The sequence below is a fragment of the Ceratotherium simum genome, chromosome 12 (genome assembly GCF_057802395.1).
Source record: "Ceratotherium simum simum isolate JZ-2026a chromosome 12, ASM5780239v1, whole genome shotgun sequence".
In the NCBI taxonomy this organism is placed as follows: Eukaryota; Metazoa; Chordata; class Mammalia; order Perissodactyla; family Rhinocerotidae; genus Ceratotherium; species Ceratotherium simum.
The window spans coordinates 4,421,186-4,447,695 of NC_141911.1; the positions used below are offsets into that span (position 1 = coordinate 4,421,186).

Below are 26,510 nucleotides of genomic sequence, written 5' to 3' on the forward strand. Positions count from 1 at the left end.
TCCTGGTTCTTACATGGCTGTCTTTTTGCTGTGTCCTCACATGGTGTAGGGGGTTAGGGAACTCACTGTGGTTTCTTTTATAAGGGCACAAATCTCATTTTTGAGGGTGGATCCCTCATGACCTAATCACTTCCCAAAGGCCTCACTTCCAAATACCATCACATTGGGGAATTGGATTTAAAATAATGAATTTTGGGAGAACACAAACATTCAGTCTATAGCATAATGTCTCCTCTTTCATTTCTTTATTATTTATTGAGTCTTTCTCTCTTTTTCCTTTGTTAGTTTAGCTAAAGGTCTGCCAATCTTATTTATCTTTTAAAATCCCAACATTTAGTTCCATTGATTTTTTTAATTGTTTTTCTATTCTCTATTTTGCTTATATCTACTCTAATCTTTATTATTTCTTCCTTCTGTTAACTTTGGACTTTGTTCTTTTTTTCTTTTCTGGTTCCTTGAAGTTAAGTTGTTTCAGATCTGTCTCCATTTTTAATGAAGGTTTTTACCACTATAAACTTCCCTCTTAGCGCTGCTTTTGTCACATCCCATAAGTTTTTGCACGTTATGTTTTCATTTTCATTTGTCTCAAGACATTTACTAATTTCCTTTTTGATTTCTTCTTTGACCCATTGGTTGTTTAGGAGTGTGTTGTTTAATTTCCATATATTTGTGAATTTTCCAGTTTTTCTTCTGCTATTGATTTCCAATTTCATTCTATTATGGTCAAAAAATATATTTGGTAAGATTTCAATCTTCCTAAATTTGTTAAGACTTGTTTTATGAGCTAACATGTGATTTATAATTGAGAATATTCTGTGTGTGCTAAAAAAGAATTTATATTCTGCTGCTCTTGGGTGGAATGTTCTGTAATGTCTGTTAGGTTCATGTGGTCTATAGTGGTGTTCAAGTCTTCTGTCTGGATGTTCTATCCACTACTAAAAGTAGGGTATTGAAATCTCCTACTATTACTGTATTACTGTCAATTTCTCACTTCAGTCCTGTCAATGTTTGCTTTCTCTCTCTGGGTGCACTGATGTTAGATGCATATATATTCATAATTTTATCTTCCTGGTGAATTATACTATAATGTCCTTGGCCTCTTCTGACAGTTGACTCAAAGTCTATTTTGCCTGACATAAGTATGGCCATTCCTGCTCTCTTTTGGTTACCAATTACAGGAAATATCCTTTTCCATCCTTCACTTTCAGCTTGTATGTGTCCTTTAATCTTAATTGTGTCTCCTTTAGACAGCATATAGTTGTATCTCATTTTTTAAAATCCGTTCAACCACTTTATATCTTTTGATTGAAGGGTTTAATCCATTTACCTTTAAGGTAATTACCCATAGAGAAGGACTTACTATTGCCATTTTCTTAATTGTTTTATAGCTTTTTTGTTTCTCTTTTCCTCTCTAGCTGCCTTCTTTGAGTTTTGTTGATTTTTTTATAGGTATTCATTGATTCATTTTTCTTGTTTTTAATCTTCTATAGGTATTCACTTCAAGGTTACCATTGTGCTTACATGAAATATCTTGTAACAATTTATTTTAAGCTGATAACAGCTTTAATTACATACAAAAACTACTCTTTTAATTCTCCCTCCTTCTGCCACACTTTATTTAATTGATATCACAATTTATATCTTTTTATATTGTGTATCCATTAATGTATTTTTATCATTATAGTTATTTTTTTATACTTTTTCCTTTTAACTTCTGTGCAAGAATTAAAAGTGATTTATGCACCACCATTACAGTAATACTGTATTCTGTATTTATTTATATATTTACCTTTACCAGGAAGCTTTATACCTCCATATACTTTTGTGTTACTATCTAGCATCATCTTATTTCATCTTGAAGGCCTCCCTTTAGCATTTCTTTTAAGGCAGGTGTACTGGTGATGTACTTCGTCAGCTTTTGTTTATCTGTAAAAGTCTTTATTTCTCCTTTAGTTTTGAAGGACAGTTTTGCCAGGTATTTTATTTTTGGTTGGCATTTTTTTTCTTTCAGCACTTGGAATATATCATCCTACTCCCTTCTGGCCTGCAAGGTTCCTGTTGAGAAATCCTCTGATAATCTTATGGAGGCTCCCTTGTATGTGTCAAGTTGCTTTCTTCTTGCTGCTTTCAAAATTATCTCTTTGTCTTTGACTTTTGATACTTTGATTATAATGTGTCTGGATGTGGACTCTTAGTTCATCCTTGTTGGAATGCATTGGGCATCTTGAAACTGGATGTACATTTCCTTCCCTAACTTTAAGATGTTTTTGTCCTGCACTATTTCTTTAAATATACTTTCTGCCTCTTTTTCTCTCTCTTCTTCTTCTGGACTCCCATAATATATATACATTAGTCCCCCCTTATCTATGGAGGATATGTTCCAAGACTCTCAGTGGACACCTGAAACCGTGAATAGTACTGAACCCTATATATACTATATACACCTATGATAAAGTTTAATTTATAAATTAGGCATAGTAAGAGATTAGTGGCACTTCGGGGCCATTATTAAGTAAAATAAGGGTTACTTGAACACAAGCATTGCAATACCATGACAGTCAATCTGATAACTGAGATGACTACTAAGTGACTAATAGGTGGGTAGCATATAAAAAGGGATGATTTATGTCCTGGGTGGGGCAAAGCGGATGGCACAAGATTTTATCACGCTACTCAGAATGGTGTGCAATTTTAAACTTATGAATTGTTTATTTCTGGAATTTTCCATTTAATATTTTCAGACCACAGTTGACCGTAGGTAACTGAAACCACAGGAAGTGAAACCATGGATACTGGGGGACTACTGTGTTGTTCTGTTTAATGGTGTCTCATAAGTCCCTTACACTTTCTTTACCTCTTTTCATTCTTTTTTCTTTTTGCTTCTATGACTGGATAATTTCCAATGATCTGGTTTCAAATCCACTGATTCTTTCTTCTGCTTGATCAAGTCTGATGTTGAACCTCTCTAGTGAATTTTTAAATTCAGTTATTGTATTCTTCAGCTCCAAATTTGTTTGGCTTTTTTTTTTACATTTTCGATCTCTTTGTTTATATTCTCATTTTGTTCATGCATTATTTTCTTGAGCTTTTTGAGCATCTTTATGAAGGTTATTTTGAATTATTTGTCAAATAATTCATATACCCTCATTTCTTTAGAGTTAATTTTTGGAGATTTATTTTATTCTTTTAAATGGGACATGTTTCCTTGTTGCTTTACGTTTCTTATAACTTTGTGTTGGGATCTGCATATTTGAAAAAACCGTCACCTCTCACAATCTGTATGGACTAGCGTCAATATCGGGAAAGACCTTCACCAGTTAGCTTGCCTAGAGATTATAGGGGCCTCTCAAACCTTTTCTGTGGATGTGTCTTCTCTGAACTTAATGTGTGTAAATGCCCAATTTGAGAAATTTGCTGGTTCCTTCTTTCAAGAACTTGTAATCTCTTGCTCCCTCTCATGTCTGTCTATGGTACTGCAGGTTCTCTGCAGCTGTTGCAAGCTTCCCAACTCTCTTTTGTTCTCAGTGGTTCCCAGGTCTCTAGAGTATGCTAGATCCCATCAGTGCACCAAGTTTGTGAGACAGAAATTGGTCCCTCAGGCAGCCCCTTGAAAAGCCAGAATATTGGATACATGCTCCAACTCTTTCCCACCACAGGGAGAAGCTGGGAGTTAGGGGTTTTCTCCTGGTTATTCCCAGTTGATCCAGGAGGAGGGGATTATGGTGAGTAAGTGCGTACTAGCCCAGAACGTCACCTTCATTCCCAGTGGCCCCCAACCTGGAACCCTTTCTGTTCAGCACCGAGATTCAAGGAAGACAGAAGTCAGTCCCTCAGGCAGCCCCTCAGAATGTCTCAACATTGGATGTATGGTCCAGTGTTTCTTTTTCCCTCCTCAGGGAGCAGCTGGGAGCTGGGAGTTTCCTCTCAACTCCACTGCACTGTGCTGGTGGGAGGGATTGTGATGAGTGAATACCATGAATTTTCCTACCAGCTTTGATGCGACTGGTTTCATGCTCACCTGGGATGCAAGTGCCTCTTAACTGGTTTTTGAATTTCTCACAAAAGGAATTAGTCCATGTATTGTTGTTCAAGTGGTTTCTCCATTGGAGAAAGAGAATCTGGGGCATTCTATATAACTATCTAGTTGATCTCATCCCTTATTTTGCTATTTATAAGTTTAGCAAATTTTAGCAATCACTTTTTAAGAAGCATTTGATTAATATTTGGTAACACATATAAACTTAGTTAAAGTTTTAAAAAATATTTAAAACTGCATTTATGATTATTTAATATATTTTAAGTGCTTTAATTTTCTGAAAAACCTCAAATTCTTAAGTAGATTTATAATCTAATAAATTAATTTTCTCTAAAGATTTCTGAACTTGTAATTATATATTAACTTTATAAGATTTCGAAACTTAAAATATCAGTTATTCACTTAGACATTGTAAATTTGGAATCCTACAAGTGCTTAGTCAAATTCTCTTTATATTGCATCTAAATACCAAATGCCTTTTAGAACCGTAAATTCACAATTCTGCTGACAAGAAATGGAAACTGATTATGTACAACGTTTTTAAGCAGTTCTTATCAGAGATTTTCTCAGATATCTTGCCCTCCCTCCACTCAAACTGTAACCTGTTGCTTTTTGGAACTAAGCATAACCTAGCATGACTTGGTCTTAGTGAAATATGCTGTTTCCAATTGATCCGCAATTTGTTTCTGTTGTCTAGAGATTGGATTTTCTCATAATTGTGTTTCACATTTTGCACCTTCAAAATTAAACTCCTCTGATTACAGATTCTCAAGCTTCTCCTTTATCCTGTTGGCCAGCATTATAGACACCAACTAGAAAGATTTTGCTCTTATAACTGGCAGCATATTAATGGCTGAGGGCTGTCCGTGAACTTGATCTCTTTCACCTGATGTCAGCGGGATGGTTTTGAGGTTTCCTAGGGCAGTACTCATCATCTTCTTTGTTCTTTCTAGCACTAAAGAATCCTGAAAGAGTAGCCTCCCTCCCCTTCTACCCTTCTAGTGGCAGGTGGACCTCAACTCCTTCTCCAGATTAAGGTAGACAGAAAAATATCTTCAGCCTATGTTTCGTCTGTCTCTTGTGTCCTTTTGAAAATCTCAGCTTACAATTGATGTCCCCACACCACCTCATTGTTTTCTTTAATATTTGATTTTTCTTTCTCTTTGGAATTTTTCTTCTATTATCACAAAGTCTTGGTTGAAATGATCACTTTTCCTCAAAATTGTTTTCCCTTTGTGATGGTTAATTTTATGTATCAACTTGACTGGGCTAAGGGATGCCCAGATAGCTGGTAAAACATTATTTCTGGGTTTGTCTGTGAGGGTATTTCTGGAAGAGATTAGCATTGGAGTCAGTAGACCGAGTAAAAATCACCCTCACCAGTGTGGGTGGGCATCATCGAATCTGCTGAGAGGCTGAATAGACCAAAAAGACCAAGCAAGGGACAATTGGCTTTCTCTGCTTGAACTTAAACATCCGTCTCTCCTGCCCTCAGACATCAGCACTCCTGACTGATTCTCAGGCCTTTGAATTCAGACCGAATTACACCACTGGCTTTTCTGGTTCCCCAGCTTGCAGATGTCAGATCATGGAACTTCTTGGCCTTTGTAACTGTGTGAGTCAATTCTTGTAATATACACACAATATATATATAAAATATATATACATATTTATTTATACAGTCACTCCTTGGTTTCTACAGGGGATTGGTTCCAGGAACTCCTGTGAATACCAAAATTCACAGATGCGCAAGTCCTTTGTATAAAATGGTGTAGTACAATGAATATAGTCAGCCCTCTGTATCCACGGGTTTTGCATGTGTGGATTCAACCAACTGCAGATTTGAAATTTTCTTCTACAATTGGTTGAATCCGTGGACGCAAAATCCATGAATATGAAGGGCCCACTGTATATTTATATTGGTATATATAAAATTTATTCTATAGAATAGAAACAAATAGAATAAGTAGAATAGAATTTATATATATAGTCACGTGCAGCCTAATGACATTTTGGTCAATGACGGACCACACATATGATGGTGGTCCCATAAGATTAGCACCATATAGCCTAGGTATGTAGTAGGCCATACCATCTAGGTTTGTGTAAGTACACTTGATGATGTTTGCACAATGAAAAAATTGCCTGACGACACATTTCTCTGAACATGTCCTCATTGTTAAGGATGCATAACTATATATGATGTAGTTATATATATATATGTAGTTGTATATAGTTATAGTTATATAGTTTCCTTTGGAAAACTAAGAAATCTAATGACATTGCTTTGTTGCTCCTAATATCACTGGACAAAGTGATGGAAGGAAAGAATGAGCTCAAGGATTCCAATTTCCAGTTCATAAATTTTCACATAAATGACCTAAGAGCTTCTACGTGTGCCCTTGAAGGAGAGCTTTATCTCATGTAACTGAAGGGTTGAAATTGCTGAAAATAAAATGCAGAACCTCATCTTGTCATTGTTTGAATTACAAGGCAAGTTGAACTTCCAGCCTCACAGAGAGTTTGTTGTTAAAGTGAGGGTATTGACCGAGAAAGAATGGAACCTGTAAATTGGAATGGGGATGTGTGGAAAGACCCAGATGAAGCTGGGGACATCGAGCCCTCTGATAAGTCTGCTTTGCCAGTAGAAGTCTCTCCACCCCCGGGGGAATTATACTCTGACCCACAGAGGTATCTGCCTTTCTACCTCTATCTGAGGGGATTCACTCTGCATTGCCTGAGAAAATGGCAATAGTTTCTCTGAGGCAGTTGCCGTGCAAGACAATGCTGATTCTCCTCAGGACTCACTCTCGCTGCCCAGCTTAGCATCTAGGCCTATAACTAGGCTCAAGTCTCAGCGGGCCCCTAAAGTGAGGCACACAGTGTGACCCGTGAAGAGGTGCACTGCACTCCAAAAGAACTACTTGAGTTTTCTAATTTATACAAGCAGAGATCTAGGGAACCTGTATGCGAATGGACACTAAGAATACGGGATGATGATGGCAGGGACGTCAAGCCGGTCAGGCAGGATTTCCCAGTGTGGGCTCACTCAGCAGAGAGTCCGCATTTACTGTTGCAGCCCGGGAGCTAGAAAGGGCTCTAATGGTTTGTTTGCTTCATTGGCTGAAACATGGGCAAAAGATGCCCACCGTGAGCAAATCAGAAATACCTCACCTCCCTTGGTTTAATGGATAGAAAGGGATTCAGAGGCTTAGGGAGACTGGAATGTTGGAGTGGATTTGTCATTTAAGACCTAGTCACCCACACTGAGAGGATCCAGAAGATGCACTTTTCACCAATACTTTGAGAGATAAATTTGTGAGGGGAGTTCCAGCATCCTTGAAGAGCTCCATGGTTGCTCTTCTTTGTAGGCCAGACTTCACAGTGGGAATGATAGCACTCAATTGGAAAATCTAAATGCGATGAGAGTAGATGGGTCCAGGTATAGCAGGGGCCAAGTGGTGGCACTCAACTGTCAAAGGCGGTGGGCAGAGTTACAATAACAGCCAGCAGAGTCAAAGCAGCAATCAGAATAGTCTGACGTGCACAGACCTATGGCATTGGCTAATTAATCACGGTACTCCTAGAAATGAAATAGGTGGGAAGTCTACTGGGTACTAAATTCTTATTTGATATGTATATGCAGAAAAGTTCTAGGTCAAGTGAACAAAAGTCTACCTTGAATCATAAAAACAGATTCCTGGCCCCTCAATTAATTCCCAGACTTTAGCCAGTTTATAGACCCAGAACCTCTTGAATGAAGGGGAAGCTGGGTTCCCTTGAGGAAGAACCCCAGTACCCTGCCAAAAATTTATACCATTAATCTTTCTCCTAGCTTTCCCCAAAATGACCTATGATCTTTTACCAACATAACTATGCACTGGGGAAAAGGAGACAAACAGACCTTTTGGGGACTACTGAACACAAGTTCCGAACTGACACTGATTTCAGGAGACCCAAAATATCACTGTGGTCCTCTAGTCAGAGTAGGGGCTTATGAGTAGCACACATGAAGCCTTCCTGTGTTTATTTCCCCAGTTCTAGAACGCATAATTAGAATAGATGTACTTAGCTGCTGGCAGAATCTCCACAATGGTTCCCTGACCAATGTGGAGTGAGGCCTATTACAGTGAGAAAGGCCAAGTGAAAGCCCCTGGAACTGCCTCTACCTAGGAAAATAGTAAATCAAAAGCAATCCTGCATCCCTGGAGGGACTGCAGAGATTCGTGCCACCCTCAAGGCCTTGAAAGATGCAGTGAAAGTGATTCCTGCCACTTCCGCATTCAACTCTCCTATTTGGCCTGTGCAGAAGACAGACAGATCTTGGAGAATGAAAGTGGATTGTTGTAAGCTTAACCAGGTGGTGACTCCAATTGCAGATGCTGTACCAGATGTGTTTTTATTTCTTCAGCAGGTTAACACATCCTCTTGTATCTGGTATGCAGTTATTGATCTGGCAAAAGTCTTTTTCCATAAGGCCCCTCCTCCCCGGAAGTAGTTATATTTCATGTGGCAATACCAGAAATACACCCTTCACTGTTCTACTTCAGAAAAATATCAACCCTCCAGATCTATGTCAGAATTTAGTTTGCAGGGATCTTGATCACCTTTCCCCTCCACAAGATATCACACTGGTCTGTTACATTGATGACATTATGCTGATGGGAACTCGTGAGCAAGAAGTAGCAACTACCTGAGACTTATTGGTAAGACACGTGCTTCTCAAAGAGTAGGAAATAAATTGGATTAAAATTCAGGGGGCTTTTACTTTAGTGGAATTTCTAGGGGTCCGGTGGTGAGGGGCATGTTGAGATATCCCCCTTCTAAGGTGAAGAATAAGTTATTGCATCTGGCGCCTCCTACAATCAAGAAAGAGGCACAACACTAGTGGCCTTTTTCGAATTTTGGAGGCCACGTATTCCTCATCTGAGTGTGTTACTCCAGCCTGTTTATTGAGTGATCCGTAACGCTGCTAGTTTTGAGCGGGACCCAGAACAAGAGAAGGCTGTGCAATAGGTCCAGGCTGCTGTGCCAGCTGCTCTGCCACTTGTGCCATGTGATCCAGCAGATCCAATGGTTCTTACAGTATCAGTCACAGATAGAGAGGTTATTTTGAGCCTTGAGTAGGCCCCAGTAGGTGAATTGCAGTGCAAGCCTTTAGGACTTTGAAGAGGGGCTCTGCCATCTTCTGCAAGTAATTACTCTCCTTTTGAGAAACAGCTTTTGGCTGGCTACTGGGCCTTAGTAGGGACTGAATGCTTGACCACGGGGTACCAAATTACCCTGCAACTTGAGCTGCCCTTCGTGAACTGAGCACTATCTGACCCACCAAGCCATAAAATTGAGCATGCAGACCAGTACTCTGTAATCGAATGGGAGTGGCGTTTATGCGATGAAGCCTGAGCAGGCCCTGAAGGCACAAGTAAGTTACATGAAGTCGCCCAAATGCCCATGGTCCCCACTCTTGCTACATTGCCTTTTCTTTCCCAGCCGGCACCTATGGCCTCATAGGGAGTTCCCTAAAATAAGTTGACAGAGGAAGAGAAGATTCAGGCCAGGTTTACAGATGGTTCTGCATTACACGCAGGCATCAGCCAAAAATGGACAGCTGTAGCCCTACAAACCATCCCTGGGACATCCCTGAAGGGCAGTGTTTAAGGGAAATCTTCCCAGCGGGCAGAACATTGGAAAGTGCACCAGGTTGTGTGCTTTTGCTCGGAAAGAAAGATGACCAGGTGTACAATTATATATTGATTCATGTGCTGTAGCCAATGGTTTGGCTAGATGGTCAAGGATTTAGAAGGAACATGATTGGAAAATTGGTGACTAAGAAATTTGAGGAAGAGGTATGTGAATAGACCTCTCTGATTTGGCAAAATACATAAAGATATTTGTGTCCCACCAAAGGGTGACCTCAGCAGAGGAGGATTTTAGTAATCAAGAGGTTACCCATTCTGTAGATTCCAGTCAGTCTCTTTCTCCAGTACCATTGTCATTTCTCACTGGGCTCATGAACATATCGGCCATGGTGTCAGGAACGGAGGTTATGCGTGGACTGAGAAACATTGACTTCCACTCATCAAGGCTGATCTGGCTGTCACCATGGCTGAGTGCCCAATCTGCTAGCAGAAGAGACCAACACTAAGTGCCGATATGGCACCATTCCCTGGGGTGATCAGCCAGCTACCTGGTGGCAAGTTGATTACATTGGACCACTTCCAACATAGAAGGGGCAGAGTTTTGTCCTTTCTGTAATAGACACTCTGAATATGGATTTGCCTTCCCTTCACACAATGTTTCTGCCAAAACTGCCATTCGTGGACTTACAGGAAGCCTTATCCACTGTGATGGTATTCCACACAGCATGCTTCTGATCAAGGAACTCACTTCACAGCAAAAGAAGTGTGGCAATGGGCCCATTCTGATGAAATTCACCTGTCTTACTATGTTCTCTAGTATCTTGAAGCAACTGGCTTGATAAATAATGGAATGGCTTTCTGAAGACTCAGTTACAGTGCCAGCTTGGTGACAATACTTTGCAAGGCTAGGGCAAGGTTGAGAGTGCAATATATGCTGCTATTTCTCCCATAACCAGGATTCATGGGTCCAGGGATCAAGGGGTGGGAATGGGAGAGGCCCACTATTACCTCTAGTGATCCACTAGCAAAATTTTTGCTTCCTGTTCCCTTGACTTTATGCTCTGCTGGCCTACAGGTCTTAGTTCTAGAGGGAGGAATGCTTTCACCAGGAGATTCCATTGAACTGGAAGTTAAGACTACCACCAGGCCACTTTGGGCTTCTCATGCCTCTGAATCAACAGGCAAAGCAGGGAGTTATGGTGCTGACTGGGGTGACTGATCCTAAATACCAGTGGAAAATTGGACTACTACTCTACAATAAAGTTAAGAAAGAGTAGGTCTGGAATATAGGAGATCCCTTAGGGTGTCTCTTAGTATTACCATGTCCTGTGATTAAGGTCAATGGAAAACTACAACTCAATTCAGGCAAGACTAGTAATGGCCAGACCCTTCAGGAACGAAGGTTTATGTCACCTCACCAGGTAAGAACGACGAACAGCTATGGTGATTGCTGAAGGCAAAGGGAATACAGAATGAGTGGTAAAGCAGAGTGGCTATAAATACCAGGTATAACCATGTGGCTAGTTACAGAAACGAGGACTGTAATTGTTATGAATATTTCCTCCTTATTTTGTTATGAATACATTTGCGTGTATATACACATATATTAAGCAAATAGCTTTATCTTCTTTCCTCTCTAATTCCCTTATCGTATAATATAAGATATATTGACTTTATATCAGTATTTAAGTATTGTTAATTTTATGCCTTAGTATTTAAGTTACAGGATATCAAGAGAAGAATAAACATCACTCAATGACTTTGCCTCCTCTTCTGAGGAAGGGATTAGTGCATTTTCAGTTGTATATGTGTCAGGTGAAATTATGAAAAGTCATTTGGAGATTAAGCATGGGTTAAGGAGATGCATACGGATGCCAAGTTGACAAAGTGTGGACTTGTGATTACAATTACCCTACTGGTTTTCCTGGTTCTCTAGCTTGCAGATAGCAGATTGTGGGACTTCTCAGCCTCCATAATCTTGTGAGTCAATTCCTATAATAAATCTCCTCATATATATACACATATATATATATGCTATTGGTTCTGTGTTTCTCTGGAGAACCCTGAATAATACACTCTCATATCATTAACCAGTTATTCTTCATTGATCTGAATTAAAGTGAAAGGAGTATTTTATTTTTTATTTCCTTTTCTTTCTGATAATTACAATTGACTTTAAGGCAACTCAAGAATAAAACTCATGTATCTGATTTTAGCAGAATTAGACCTTGAGTTGATCCCTCCCCTCCATATTAATGATATCATTGTTAAATTTTGTTTCTCTAGAAATTTCTATGTCATCATCATCTATAGCTTTTATAATTACAAAACTACATACGTAAATTTACATATGTCATATATAAATTTAAAAATCTTTCTATATCTCTTATCACATGTAGGATTCTCTAAGTGCACTCAGTCTTATCTCATTTCAAAATCCTCATCCATTATTTGTCCTCCCTAGTGCACAAAATGGTAGCAGCCAGTTATGGAAGAAATACAATATTTGAAGAATAATTTAATCCAGGTTAATTTATATTTTTAGTGTATATTTGATTACAATCAAAGAGATGTTACAAAAGAGCACATGGTAATAACCATGTATAATAAAAATAAGCGTGAGAAGCATTCGGAAGGAGGCGAGATGATATTAGGCTGCGGTTGATACATATGGCCTTAGAGAGGAAGATAGATTCAAGCAGGAAGGATGATGAAATTTAGAAAAGCAGGAAGACCTGGAGTGGTGTGAGCAAAGACTTGAAGCTCTGAAAGCATAAGGTCAGATTTGGGAAAAGCTAACCTGTTTGGCTAGGTTGGAGCGTTTGAGAAGGACTGATATAAGATGTGACCCAGTGTGAGTTCAGGTGGAAGCAGAACAGAATCCTCGAGATGGGTGAAGTATTAATGCTTGGAGCACTGAAGACTGAATGGCATTGATCTCCATAAAAGGGAACTTTGGTATGTGGGGAGAACGTGTGGATAAAGAATAGCCTGGACTCGGTGGTGTTTAATATCATCTGATGTTAAGCCATTTTGTTTGAGCTAGCTTATAAATGGGAAACAAGGCAAACTGGATACAAGGAGACAGTTCTGGGGTTTATCATCAGATGTACTGTCTACAGGCATTTTTATAAACCCACTATGTCTTGCCAGTGTAAATTTTTAAAAAATCTGATCTTCCTTCTCATCTTCATACTCTTTGCTACTCACCTGGAATCTTATGGTGCTTGTGCAAAAAGGCTCAAGTCGTGCTGGGCATCTCAAGAGCCAGAGATTAATCTGATATTAAATCTGGGCTTGGCTTGCATGCAGAGGTCTGAAGAGATGTTCTCGTCCAAGTTTGGCAGTCGCTTAGATGTGATGTCCCAATGTTTCAAACTCAGCTCAAAACCCTTTGGTGTGTTTTGAGTTTGGCTCTTGGCAAGGCACGATTTCCTGTTTCTAAGAAAAAAGACTCATGAGAGCCTCAATAAAGCTTCTTGGACATAAAAACAACATTTTGATGAATTAATTGTAAATAAATCAGAAACATATGGATTCATTCTCTTGAGACACACGTGTTTAAAATCGGGTAGTGGGTGGGCAGTTATTGCTCGGGGCTAAATGTGTTTTGGGTTTTATCAAATACAAAATGCTTGGGGAGAAAAAAGAGCAAAAAGGGTAAATTAGAACCTCTGCCTTGTCTTTAAATAGACAGACCCATTTACAATCTTACTTACTGCCCCCTATTGTTGATCCAGAAGAAATGCAGCAGCCGTGACTAATCACAACCAGCCACTCCTGGCAGTTTACACCATTACACAATTGTCAGTCTTAGTGGCTTGAGATCTTAGGCAAGGCATTTGAGGCTTCGGAAAGAATAGGTTTTGTTTTCACGTTATTAACAAGTTCAAGTCAGACTATCTGGTGAGGATTGTTGTCTCTTAGGAATAACTTGCAAATCTACTCATCTTTTATTGAATACTCTTTTGTCTTCTTAAATGTAATGGCTGAAATACAGAGCAGTTTTCTGGAAATCCTGTTTCAAAAACTCTTGGAACTACAATGAGATACCACCTCACACACATTAAGATGACTACTTCACTAAAACAGAAAATAACAAGAGTTGGCTAGGATGTAGAGAAATTGGAACCCTTGTGCACTGTTTGTGGCAATGCAAAACGGTGCAGCTGCTATGGAAAACAGTATGGCAGTTCCTCCAAAATTTTAAAATAGAATTACCATATGATCCAGCAACTTCACTTCTGGATATATTCCCAAAAGAATTAAAAACAGGGAGTTGAAGAGATATTTGTACACCCATGTTCATAGCAGCATTATTCGCAATAGCCAAAAGGTGGAAGCAATTCAAGTGTCAATTGACAGATGAGTGGATAAACAAATTGTGGCATATTCATTTCAACAGAATGTTATGCAGGCTTAAAAAAGAAGGAAATTCTGACACATGCTACAACATGGATGAACCTGAGAACATGATGCTAAATGAGATAAGCCAGTCACAAACAGACAAATACTGTATGATTCCACTTATATGAAGTATCTAGAGTAGTCAAATTCCTCAAGACAGAAGCTGTAGCAGTGGTTGCCGGGGGCTGCAGGCAGAGAAGAATGGGGAGTTGTAGTTTAATGGATACAAAGTTTCGGTTTTGCAAGATGAAAAGAATTCTGGAGATGGATGGTAGTGATGGTTGCACAACAATGAGAATGTGCTTAACATCACTGAACTGTACACTTAAAAATGGTTAAGATGGTAAATTTTATGTAATGTATATTTTACTACAATTTAAAAAACAGCAAACTAAGGAAACTTTATTTGAATACTGTTGACCAGCGTAGTTGCAAGTGTATGTGACATCTACAATCCCAGGGATTTTGTCCTCTGGCTTTATGGAGTCCAATTCCTGGACTAGAAAGATTTGGTTATACCTGTGAGAAGACACACACACACACACACACACACACACTTCTCCTGCTCCACTCCCTCAGACTAAAAATTCTGTGACATTTCCCAACACATTCCTCTGGCCCCAAAGGCTGTGCTTGGTGTTCATTTTAATGAGCTATCACCTGGAAATTAATTTTGTGCTTGGAGGAGGAAGCATATTTTGATTTGCCAAGTTCTGCTCCCTTGAGGGTGGTTCTGCTTATTTCTGCGTATTATCATGCAGCTTATATCAAGTCCTAATGGAGTTATTTGCATACAGGGAATAAAAGAGAAAGTTGTTTCTTCAGCTTCATGAAGGGCACTCTCACCACTACATGCAATATATTTTACCCTGGATGTTTCTTTCCAGCTTACTCCTACAAACACTTTAACTTTTCTCAAGAGAAATGGGAAAAATGTACAGTTTATGCATTATATGATTGATTTATACTATAGGTCATTCCAAAAAGGATTCAAAGTAACTTACAAATAAGAGAAGGTGAAAAGAGAAAAATTAATTTGTGGTAGAGTTAATATTAGTGTAAAAATATATGCAATAGGAACTCTACTGTCACTACAGAGAGGTCAAAAATTTGGCTCTGTGCTTCTTAACCAATAAAGCAATGGGGAAAATATACATTATAAGATTCACAGAAATGAATCTTGTTTTACCTAACAAGAGGCCTCTGAAAATAAGTATACTGGAGATCTTAATCTGATTTTATTTTATCCTTCATTTTTAGTTCAATTCACCAAAAAATTTGTTTCGTGTTATAAAGTGGCTAAGAGATCCACAGTTTACCAACTTTAATAGATAACACTGGAATTGATACAGTCTATCAAATAAAGTTTCTAATAGTCTCCGACACCGGGAGAGTGAACTAGATAGTCTCCTAGGTGCTTCTCAGCTCCATGTGAGTTGTTTAATCTTTCTGCTCAGAGATGACTCAAGTACATGGAAATATCCTTTTGTGAGGTATTATCTTTCAATAATCTCTAGCTAGGAAATGATGGTAATGAAAGAACTACTTAAAAGTGCTTCTGAGTTCTTTGGGGCAGGGGGCCAAGAAGAATGCCTTCTGTAATTAAAAGGACAACGACATTAGTGAGGAGCAGGAGGAAGGAGGTTGGGATGTCATCCTGGGATGAAAATGACTACCATGTACACAATAGAATTTGGCAGTCTAGATTGTTTTGGCTTTATTTCCATTCACTTAAAACAAGTGTGTATGGGAAGGAGTTTGTGGGAAATGGGGATGGAGGAGATATAATTTATTTTGGGTATTGTGCATTAGTCATTTTCATCTGCGAAGTCACCACCTGAAAGAAACGTCAGACAGCAATAGACGTCATTCATAAGCAATACGTTTTGTTTTAAGAGAGACTTTTATGGATGTGATTAAGCTCTGTTAAACATCCTATACCACTGGGTCCGGAAGCGTTCTCATTGTGTATTATCACTTGTGAAATGCCATGACTCAGGAAATACATGAACTTTAAAAACTATTCTGGCTGGATCCATACATGTTTTGGGAACTGGAGAAATATGATAGAATAATCTAGTCACTCAAGCCTTGATTATTTGGAAATTTAGTCATAAATCACCCAGAAAATTTCCTTAATTTTCTGTGTCCTTTTTTTTGAAGTAGATACTGCTGCTTTTGCATCCAAAAGCAACTTATTTTTTCATTTAACTTTAATACTTCAAATTATGTCCATGGTAATTTACTGGTACAACTTGGAGCAATCATTATACACACATTTACAGTAATTCTCCACAATGTTGCTTGTGATGGTCTAAATCTAAGAAATGGACAGAATTATTTTTAGTGTAACCTTAGTATTTTGCTAGAAGGAATGCAAAAGTCTTTATAAAAGGAAAGGACAAATGGCTCTTGTATTAAAGTAAAGCCCTGAGTTAATATATATCTCTAGATAACTTAACGACTAAACAGACATACCAGTGAACAATCTGAAAGGGTAGTAGCCATGAGGTGGACCTGTGATGTGGGTTTTTCCTTTCCCAAATTTGGTCATAATTGGAAAATAGTCCAGACTTTGTTGACATATCAAATCCATATTTGATTTGAATTAAAAAATATTTTAAAAACATTTTGAGAAAAAGCACATGGTAAGTAATGCCATTTTTTACAAATTTGAGTTAGCAGTGAGTTGTAATTTCATTTGGGTATATAAATCTCTCCTTTCTATCTGTATGTTATTACTTCCTAGTACTAAATTATTGATACTTTAAAACTGGTTCCTCCCGCAGTTTAATTGATTAATTAAATGTAAAATATAGAAATGTTTAATTATCCCTACCACTCCCTAGTTTGACAAAGACTATTATGACACAAAAATCCAGAAATAAAGACAATAGCAAAAGCCAATCAAAATAAGCAAGATGATATGTGTATCCAAAAGTAAAAAAAAGCTACTTGGTATATTTTATAAGTTTAATTCTTTTACAAGTTTCCTATTGATCCAAAGAAAAGCTCAATGTAATAAATTCACTCAGAGGATCTAAGTTTGGTCACAAGAACATTTCTGCAGGATAGTCTTTATTATTTGCAAGATACAAAATTGTGAATGACTTTTTGGAAGCTCAGATAACAGGTGCTCCTGGAAGGCTTTTTTTCCCCCAAGCTTTGTGAATTGGCATTAACCACTGAATTTTGAGGGTTCCAGGTTACTTTCTGATTGGAACCTGGTGGCAATCTCTCACTGTAGCTCAAGGCATAAAACATCTTGGAAAGGTTCATATCTTGAGGATTGTTCAAGGATCTCTCTAGAGAGTGAGCTTTGATTCTCAACAATTTGTTTGCTTTTTATCTTCTATTTAGGAAGAATTTTATTTAGTTAAACTGAAAGTACAGCCCATCTTATTTTAAAAATTTTTATTCATCTTAACACATAGCTGTCTTAACCATTTTTAACGTACAGTTCAGTAGTGTTAAGAACATTCACATTGTTGTGCAACCAATCTCCAGAACACTTCTCATCTTGCAAAACTGAAACTATACACCCATTAAATAATAATTCCCCATTCTTTTCTCTGTCCAGCCCCTGGCAACCACTATTCTACTTTCTGTCTCTATGAATTTGACAACTCTAGATACCTCATATAAGTGGAATCACACAGTATTGACTTTTTGTGTCTGGCTCATTTCACTTATCATCGTGTCCTCAAGGTTCATCTGTGTTGTAGCATGTGTCCGAACTCCCTTCCTTTTTAAGGCTGATTAATATGCCATTGTATATAGATACCACAGTGTGTATCTATTTGTATACCATAATTTGTTATCTATTCATCTGTCGATTGATACTTGAGTTGCTTACATGTTTTGGTTATTGTGAATAATGGTGCTGTGAATATGAGTTCAAGAAATATCTCTTTGATGGTCTCTCGTTTTTTAAATAAAAATTTTATTCACTCTGAGTTGGAGAAGAAACAGATTCTGAGGCAGTCAATCTAAAATATATGCTTAATTCTTCCTTAAAAATTCTAAGTATAATTCATACAGGAGCTATTCCTTGAATGATTAATATTAAATCTTCTATTAACTCATGAAGAATTCCTGTGGGACTCACATTAAGATATATTGACCTCATATGGACCTTCCCTAGCATTTAACTCATGAACAAGAAAGGTTATGGATTAAATTAAATGAAATCAACATAGACATCTGATTCTTAAAGCTAAATCAAAACCCATACTTGATTCTACTTTGAGAATTATGGTACTTCGGAATGGTCTTTAAATAGATCACATACAAATTTCCAGTGAAGTAAAATGAGGATATTTTCTGATTTCTCTTTCTTTTAAATTTCACCTTAATGACGTAACAACACTTTTCACCCCATTCATTATCCATTCACTAATTTAATCTTATACTCTATGAATCTTTATGGAACCCCTACTGTTTCAGGCACTTTTCTAGGTGATGGGCATATACCTGTGAATAACACAAACAAGGTCCTAGACTACACAATTCTTATGTTAAAACAGACAATAAACAAATAAATAATTCACCTCCCCCCAAAAGAAATTTTTTTTAAATTATGGATAAGTGCTACAAAGGAAACAAGGCAAGGCAATAGGATAGCTTGAATTTTATTTGATGTACTATATGAAATTCCTGGATGGTTCTGAGAAGGAGAGTGATATGTTCTGATTTTGAATCTTAAAAAGCACTCTGGCTTTTGAGTGGAGAAGAGAGTTTGGGGATCAACGTGTAAGGCAGAGTTATAGGGGCCAGTGGGGAGGCTGTTTCATTAGTCTAAAGAAGGAATAACGATGAGCTGGACTAGAGTGCTAACACTGGAAATGGAGAGAATTGCAGATACTGAGAATATATTTTGGAGAAAAGGCTGACAGAAACTATTGCTACCCTACTCCGTTCTTGCCACCCCAGAAACACACATAGTTACACCACACACCATATAAATTTATCGATTAGAATTCTTTCAGCTGTAAGTCACAAATACCCCATATCTAACTGGCATAAATTACTGTGATCACTACTGAGTCTGAATATATTTGAATGTGCTTTTGATAATTTGTATGTCTCTTTTGTTTTTAATAATCTCTTGCCAGATCATTTGCTCTACTTTACTCTTTTTTCTTAGTAATTCATAAGAACTTTTAATATATTAAAGATATTAAACATTTTGGGTGATGTGTGATAAGAATGATTTATTTTTCACATTTTTTCATTTGCCTTTAATTTTCTTAACAGTGATTTTAACATTCAGATATTTTAAATTTTTATATATTCAAATATAAAAATGACATTTTGAATTCTTTTCAATTTTTTCTTAGAAATAGTTACTCTATTTACATAGAGGAGATTAAATATAGTCTCACCTCTATTCTTCTATCCCAAAAGCCTTATTTACTTTTTTAATTATGATATTATAGAAATGTTGTAGATACAGATAAAAAGTAAAGAAATAGGGCCGGCCCCGTGGCTTAGCGGTTGAGTACGCGCGCTCCGCTGCTGGCGGCCCGGGTTCGGATCCTGGGCGCGCACAGACGCACCGCTTCTCCGGCAATGCTGGGGCCGTGTCCCACGTACGGCAACTGGAGGGATGTGCAGCTATGACATGCAGCTATCTACTGGGGCTTTGGGAGGGAAAAAAAAAAATAAATAAAATCTTTAAAAAAAAAAAAAAGTAAAGAAATAGAAGACAATAATTGTCAGTGCTTTGGTATTTATGATTCCAGATTTTTTCAACCTTGTTATAATGTACACTTTTTAAACTTGCTGTTTTCATTAAATAATATATACTGTACATTTTTACATCATGTTTTTCTATAAAATTATTTTTATAACTCCATGATTTGCATTTATTGGACTTGGTTTATTCAGATATTTTTTCTTGGACATTTTCAATTTTCCGTTATTGCAAACAATGTTGCTAGGATACCTTGGTAATTAAATCTTTATGAATAGTCGTGATTATTTCCTTAGGATCTATTTCTAATGCAGGTTTGCATGTCAGGAGTACGTTTATTTTAAAGTTTTTCATCAGGGCAATAGGACCATAATTTTACAGTTGGACTATGACGCCAGGCTGCCTCAGTTAGAATGCTGGTTCTGTCCCTTACTAACTATGTCACAAACTCTCTATTGTCATTTTCCTCATTTGTATAACATCTCTAATAGTATCTACCTCAGAACTGTTATTAAGATTACATGAGCTAATATACATGCTTAAAAGAGTGTTTAATGCATAATGAACAATCAACAGATATTTTTCATTATTCTGTACTACCAAATTGTCTGTGTGAATGTTGTGCCTGCTTACAATTTTAATATTACATTAAAACTTCCCATTTATACAGGTTGTTATTTTATTAAAAATCTCATTTTATAATTAGTTGCACTATTTCAATGTGCATCTATTTAGCTTTCTAGCAAGAATGAACATTTTTTATTCATATGTTAATACCCAATATATATTTCTTCATTTCTGAATTATTTGTTAGACATTTTCCAAAATTTGTATTGCAATGCTTGTTTCTTATTTATTAAAAAGATTTTTTTAAATGTATTGATATTAACTCTTATACCCTAAATGCTACAATTATCTCCTGTCAGTTGTTTGCTTTTTAATTTGTATATGTGTTTTGACCTAATTTTTATGTAGTCAAATACACACATTTTGGGGGGATAGAAACTGTGTTATAATGTTTTTTTATAATGATATTTTCTTTCTGTGTTCACTAACTTGTTCCTTAAATTACTTGAAACTTATAGACATTATAGGAATTAAATATAAAGTTTACAGATCCAAGTTAATAATAAAGCAAAAGCTTGAATTTGGAATAAAATGTTATTTTTCAAATGAAAGAATTTTAGTAATATATTTTGGGTAGAATGTGTTTGTGTTTGTGGTGGGGGAGGGAGGGAGATAAAGAGGGAGAGAGAAAGAGAAAAAGAGAACAGAAGAGAGAGAGAGAGAAAGTTGAGTCCCCTCAGTAATTCTTGAGATTTGGGACCATCCCAGTCGGCCCTATGAACGGAGACCTCCAGCTGGTGAGATCTCTGGAGCAGTTTTAGGAAACAAGATTGGCACTTCACTAAAGCCAAAATTATTTCACCTGTTAAGATTGGCAAGTGGAAGTCCAGTTCCCTCCCTAGGAAGTCAAGACCCAGTTTTGCTGAAGATATACAGGCAGCCAGAATAAAGTCCAGCCCCCTCTCCATTAGTGTGTACCAACTCAGCCTGGAGTGATGAAAATCTCGATTCCTCCCTACTATCTTTGGGTACCGTTCCCCTCGGCTTTATTACCCACAAGATAAGTCTAGGAGGGGAAATTAGAACTTGCGTTGTTTCATATCTTGTGAGTGTATGTTTCCAATGTAAAGTCTCATTTGGAGGAAAAACTATCTCCTAGATCTATCTTTAGAACTTAGAAAACTAGTATTTAGCACACTCAAACAAAAGTGGTTCCTAAGCCAAGATTAAAGAGAGATTTATAACTATATTTATCTTAAAAATTAAGGGTTCCATTATTTACATGGTTGTCTTCAATTCATCTGGTATATATTAGGGCCCATGAAAAAATGAGGTTCTCATTAATTTGCTTTCAAATGATTAAGTAATTTCTCCAGTTCCATTAATTTAAAATTCACCATTTCATGATGGGTTGTAATTAGTATTTGGGTGGTGAACATGATGTAATCTATGCAGAAATAGAAGTATAATGATGTACACCTGAAATTTATACAATGTTATAAACCAATGTTACTGCAATAAACAAAAAATTAAAAAAAATAAAATAAAATAAAATAAAAATGTTTTTAGTGGTTAAAAAAATAAAATTCACCATTTCAGTATTCCTTTAGAAGATGATATTTATAATATTTAAATTCACACATAAATTGATATGTATACTACCATGTCAATAGAAATACTGTTTTTAATATCATGGGTTTATAGTATACATGTTTTACTCTCTGACAGGATATTAAGTTCCTGCTTTCTGCCTTGTTCTTTAACATTTCTTTTTTTCTTTGTGAGGAAGATCAGCCCTGAGCTAACATCTGCCAATCCTCCTGTTTTTGCTGAGGAAGACTGGCCCTGGGCTAACATCCATGACCATCTTCCTCCACTTTATATGGGACGCCGCCACAGCATGGCTTGACAAGCGCTGCGTCGGTACACACCTGGGCTCTGAACCAGTGAACCCCGGGCTGCCACAGCGGAGGGTGTGCACTTAACCACTTGTGCCACCGGGCTGGCCCTCTTTAATATTTTTTGACTGACCTCTCCTCTTTATTTTTCCCAAAGAAGTGTAGGATTTCTTAAGAGAAAAAACAAATTAAAACTAGTCTAGATGAATTTTTTTCTAATTTTTGAAAATTTATGTATAAATTTGATGACTATTGGTATGTTTTTCCATCTGGGAACATTATATATAGATATATGTATATCTATATATAATTAAGATTTTATTTTGTGTCTCTAAAAAGATAATCATACTATATACTAAATACTATATATATATACATGCGTATATACTCACATGCACTAAATATTTTATATATATATATACACATTTATACATATATATACATATACCCTAAATACTATACTTTTTGTATATTTAAATAATGTGTAAGTATAAAATGGTTATGTATTCTTGGATATTTAATATTTTAAAATTTGAATTATGAATGAAATATTATTTCCTCATATATTCCTTCAGAGAATTGCTGATAAATAGCAAGACTACTATTTGTCAGACATTTATTTTTACCTGGATATCTTAGTAAATTATCCTCGTTTAAGGACTGCATCATTCTCTTCAGATTTCTAGATAGATAATCATATCATCTACAGATATGTGATGCTTTTCTTTCCTTTTCCAATAGAAATTACTTTTGTAAAAATTCTATTTCACTCATTTATCAGGCACTTATAAGATAGTGTAAATAACTGTAGGGGAAATTATTTCACCTTAAAGTTTTTCTGTTTTCTCTATTTTAAGACATTTCTCAGCAAAATGGCAGAATAGGAGTTTTCTACCATCTTGCCTCCAAAGAACACAAATTTTGACAATCACCCATGAACAAAAGTGTCTTTGTGGAAGTCTGGGAGTCCAGCAGAGATGTTCTAGCACATCATTGAATCAAAAATAATCCAAGATTGGATGCATTGAAGAGGGTAAAACATAGTTTTACTTTACCTGCATCACACCTCTCCCAAGGTAGCACAGCAGAGTGCCAAGAGAGATGCTCTGGACCCACAGTTTCTCTCATGGGGGAAGGGAGAGCATGGTGAATGGCAGGGCATGACACTGCCAAAGAGGCCCACTGTTTTCTTGCCCATCTGGAACTGAGGTGTTCTGCATAACTGGGGGGAAAGGAGAGGCTGGAAGAACATCAGCCAGGGCTCTCAGAGAGCAACAAAGGGACTTGGGTCTTATTAACCACTTTGTGGACTCCACCAGGAAGTCCACCCATGAGCTACTGGGGATGCCTCATCTGCAGATTCCCCCAACAGTCAGTAGAGACTGGAGGTGGTGACTGCTTTTTAAAATATGAGACAGCAAAGAAGACTTCAAGGGACACAAAAAAATCAAGGAAATATGATACCACCAAGGGAAAACTATAATTTTCCAGTCACTAACCCCCACAAAAAGGAGATCTGTGATTTGCCCAATGAAGAATTTAAAATGGTTATTTTAAGGAAGTTCAGTGAGCTTCAGGAAAACAATACATGAACAAAATGAGTTTAACAGTGAGATGGATGTCATAAAAATGAACCAAACATAAATTCTGGAGCTGAAGAATACAATGAATGATATGAAAAAATACAACAGAGAGCATCAATAGCAGACTTGATCAAGCAGAAGAGAGAATCCGTGAGGTAGAAGATAAGTCATTTGAAATTATCCAGTCAGAGGAGAACACAGAAAAAACAATGAAGAAAAGTGAAGAAAGCTTACATGAATTCTGTGATATCATCAAGAGAAACAATCTGTGTAACATAGGAGTTGCAAAAGGAGAAGAGAAATGGAAAGATGCAGGCAGCTTATTTAGAGAAATAATGACTGAGAACTTCCCAAATCTGAGGAGAGATTTGGACATCCCAGTTCATGAAGCTCAGAGATCCCTAAAAAGTTTCAATCCAAAAAGATTTTCTCTAAGACACATTATAATAAAACTGTCTAAAATCAAAGAGAGAGAGAGAATTTTAAAAGCAGTAAAAGAATAAAACAAATCCTCGCATACAAGGGAACACCCATAAGGCTATCAACAGATTTCTCAGAGAGACCTTGCAGGCCAGGAGAGAGTGGGCTGATATATTCAGGTGCTTAAAGAAAAAAAACCCTGCCAACCAAGAATACTTTACCTGGCAAAGTTGTCCTTCAGAAATGAAAGAGAAATAAAAACTTCCCAGAAAAACAAAAACTGAGAGAGCTCATCATCACTAGACCTACCTTACAAGAAATGCTGAAAGTAGTTCTTCAAACCGAAATTAAAGGATGATCCTTAGTAATTTGAAAACATATGAAGACACAGTTTTGCCGAGAGTTCCTGTGGTTTCCTGCTTCAATAGTGCTTGGAGGGAACTGTTGCTCATCCCCCACCCCAGGCCAGCCACTCAGAGCCAGCCCTCTACCACTTCCTCACAATGTCCTTGGATCCCCAAGGCCCTGCCGTACCTCTAGTAACACACAGCCACCTCTGCTGCTGCCAACTGTCCCTAGCTACCTGCTGTGGCAGATGGCCAGAACTACCACCAGGACTTGGAGGCCACCATCAACTGCTAGATCAACCTGGAACTCTATGTCTCCTATATCTACTTGTCCATATCTTACTACTTTGACCATGATGATGTGGCTTTGAAGAACTTTGCCAAATATTTTCTTCACCAATCTCATGAGGAGAGGGAACATGTTGAGAAATTGACGAAACTGCAGAACCAACGAGGTGGTGGAATCTTCCTTCAGGATATCAAGAAACCAGACAATGATGACTGGGAGAATGGGCTGAATGCAATGTAGTGTGTTTTACACTTGGAAAAAAATTTGAGACTACTAGAACTGCACAAACCGGCCATTGACAAAAATGACCTCCATTTGTGTGACTTCATTGAGACTCATTACCTGAATGAGCAAGTGAAATCCATCAAATAATTGGATGGTCCCATAACCAACTTGCACAAGATGGGGACCCCCCAAATATGACATGGCAGAGTATCTCTCTGACAAGCACACCCTGGGAGAGAGTGACAAGGAGAGCTAAGCCTTAGGTTGGCTTCCCATAGCCACGGGGTAACTTCCCTGGTCACCAAGACAGTGCATGCATGTTGAGGTTACCTTTACCTTTTCTATAAAGTCTACAAAAACATCTACTTAAGTTCTTTCATTTGTGCCATTCCTTCAAATAAAGTAATTTGGTATTAAAAAAAAAAAACCTGTTCAGAATACTCTAATACTATAATATGGTGGGGTGTTAATCACTTAACTCTAGTATAAAGATTAAAGGACAAAAGTATTAAAAATAACAATAGCTACAATATGTTAGTGGATACACAATATATAAAGATCTAAATTGTGACATCAAAAACATAAAATGGGGGGATTAAAAAGGTAGAGTTTTTGTATATGGTTGAAATTAAGTTATCAGCTTAAAATAGACTGTTATAACTGTAACATGTTTTATATAAGCCTCATGGTAACCACAAAGCAAAAACTTACAGTAGATATACAAAAGACAAAAAGAGGGAATCAATGCATACCACTACCAAAAACCCTTAATTCAAAAGGAAGATAGCAAGAGAGGAAGAAAGGAACAAAGAAACCACAAAAGATTGGCTATAAAATTATCAATAAGATAGCATTAGTAAGTCCTTACCTATCAATAATTACTTTAAATTTAAATAGATTGAATTCTCCAATCAAAAGACATGGAGTGGCTGAAGGGATAAAAAAACAAACTCAACTATACGCTGCCTACAAGAGACTCACTTAAGGACATGTATAAGCCCAAAGTGAAAAGATGGAAAAAGATATTCCATGCAGATGGAACCCAAAAGAGAACAGGGGTATAGCTACACTTATATTAGACAAAATAGACTTTAACTTAAAATCTGTAACAAGAGACAAAGAAGGTCATTATATAATGATAGAGGAGTCAATTCCTCAAGAGGATATAAAAATTGGAAATTGTATGTACCCAACATTGGAACAACTAAATATAGTAAGCAAATACTAACAGATCTGAAGAGAGAAATAGACAACAATACAATAATAGTAGAGGACTTCAATACCCCACTTTCAACCATAGATAGATCATCCAGACAGCAAATCAGTAAGAAAACATTGGGCTTGAACTATACTTAAGAACATATGGACCTAACACATATAGGCATTCCATCTAACAGCAGCAGA

General features: G+C 37.2%; 1 pseudogene; it reads left to right on the top strand.

Annotated features, from left to right (window-relative positions):
* Positions 1–9,428: 9,428 nt before the first annotated feature.
* On the top strand, positions 9,429–25,362 carry LOC101395693 (ferritin heavy chain pseudogene; annotated as a pseudogene).
* Positions 25,363–26,510: the final 1,148 nt, after the last annotated feature.